Source organism: Xylocopa sonorina, unplaced genomic scaffold (genome assembly GCF_050948175.1).
Source record: "Xylocopa sonorina isolate GNS202 unplaced genomic scaffold, iyXylSono1_principal scaffold0079, whole genome shotgun sequence".
Taxonomy (NCBI): domain Eukaryota; kingdom Metazoa; phylum Arthropoda; class Insecta; order Hymenoptera; family Apidae; genus Xylocopa; species Xylocopa sonorina.
In genome coordinates, this window is record NW_027490150.1 from 270,001 (window position 1) to 272,500 (window position 2,500).

Sequence of the window (2,500 nt, forward strand, 5' to 3'; positions counted from 1 at the left end):
CGCTGAAATATACATCGTCTACCGCGCGGAGATCTCTCGCGAGACCGTCGACGCGCATCGACGAGGAAGCGCGTATACAATTTTCACGCTGATTTTTCGAGAGATATATACCTTTAATCGTCTATAGCACGGACATCTCTTGCGAGAACATGCTGGGCATCGACGATGCAAGCGCGTATGCAACTTTCACGCTGGGCAGTTAATGATCGCCGAAAGCACGGACATCTCTTTCACGCTGGGCATTAAAATAGCGCGTACAGAGAACATGCTGGTCATCCAGGCGAGGAAGCGCGGACAGTCGCGTCACGCTGAAAAATATCTCTCTTGGACCTTTACCATCGTCTATAGCACGAACATCTCTTGCGAGAACATGCTGGGCATCGACGATGGGCAAGCGCGTACAATTGTGTCACGCTGAAGTATATTTTGTATCTCGCCCATAGCGGGCGAGCTGGCGCGTATAAAGTGCGCGCTGGGCAATCGACACGGGACACCTTTTGGAAGTTCGTATCGAGCCTGCTCTGGCTGCAACAACATATTTGTGTCGTAAATGCCATATACCATCCGTCCCCTTAACGGGCTCGTGCTCAGGAAATTTTCTCTTTCGGGCGGTTTCATTTTTATGGATTTGTTTGTTTGCGGTTTCGTTTTATATATGTTCGAGTGTTAGGTCAACTTATATAGTTCGAGTGTTATGGTCAACGTATATTATTATTCGGGCTTTTCCTGTATTTTAGCACTTTAGCATTATAGCTTTTTGGAGACTGGATAGGTATATATAAATCCACGCTCTCTTAGCGTACTGGACATTTCGTACACGTTGTCACGTCCATTTTTTTATTTCGTTAATTTTAAACTTTGTCGGTCCGAGAACTCGGATTCCAAAGTTCCAGAATTGATGCAAGGGTGGTACAATTTATACCCGAGTTTGAAAAACTCGCATAAAAGGTCACCAACGCCGCCTTAGGACGCTTGCCACAATTGGGACATTCGGTCAAAGACTCCGACCCGTGGCCATGCAGTGTGGAGAAAAATTCGATCACCGACACGGCACAGAGCAGTCGAGAACGTATTCTCGAGGAGCGGTGGACTGCTTCTCAACCGAGGTCATAGAATAGCCACGCGCCCGAGCGCTACTCCGGCCGGCCGGCTCGAGCCAGCGAGTCTCCTTACAGATACGAAACGGCCGGCCGGTAGGCCGGCGCCGCGCGGTCCGACGCACGGGCGCTTACGGTGGTAAACTCGCGCGGCAACGGACCGTCCGGAGAGACCGTTGTAACTTAGTCGCGCGGCGAACACACGTATAAAGTCCTATTAACGTTGAACTTTTATGCACGGAAATTGTGTAGACCTATTAAACAATGACGAATAAACATATTTTCGAGATATAACAAAATTTAATCGATCGGAACATAGAAAAAAAGCAGTTGCAAAATTCGAAAAAACGAAAGAAAAGAAATATCGAAAATTTAACACGTACGATCGATTACTACTATTAAATTAAGCGATATTATTAAAAAAAAATCATTTGTTTATAAATAAAAATTATCGACAAATCGCAAAAAACCTCCGGAAGCGTCGTTTCCAAATGGTTAAAAATAATTAATTCGATCAAACAATGCTACGGTAAGTACAATCAATAGGTTTTATTAAGGTTTTTCAAAAAAAATTTACAGGTCAACGGTTTAATTAACGAGAAAATAGCGAAAGAACGCGATCGAATTTTTTCGTCGCGGAATATTAACTCCCTCTCGGAACTTTTTCAAGCTACCGCGGACGATTCTAACTCTCGCTCGGCATTTTTTTTTCCAAACTATCGTCGATGTACGATTATTAACTCTCGATAGGAATTTTTTTTTTCGAACTGTCGACAATATGCGAACTTTAACTCTCGGTGGGAATTTTTTCAAACTAACGTCAATGTACGTTTCTTAACTCTCGGTGGGAATTTTTTTTTCCAAACTATCGCCGATATACGAACTTTAACTATCGGTGGGAATTTTTTTTATCAAACTACCCTCGTTATACGAACTTTAACTCTCGGTAGGAATATTTTCAAACTATCGTCAATGTACGATTATTAACTCTCGGTAGGAATTTTTTTTGTCAAACTACCCTCATTATACGAACTTTAACTCTCGGTAGGAATTTTTTTTGTCAAACTATCGCCAATGTACGAACTTTAACTCTCGGTAGGAATTTTTTTTGTCAAACTACCACCAATATGCGAACTTTAACTCTCGGTAGGAATTTTTTTTGTCAAACTACCCTCATTATACGAACTTTAACTCTCGGTAGGAATTTTTTTTGTCAAACTATCGCCAATGTACGAACTTTAACTCTCGGTAGGAATTTTTTTTGTCAAACTACCACCAATATGCGAACTTTAACTCTCGGTGGGAATTTTTTCAAACTATCGCCAATGTACGAACTTTAACTCTCGGTAGGAATTTTTTTTGTCAAACTACCACCAATATGCGAACTTTAACTCTCGGTGGGA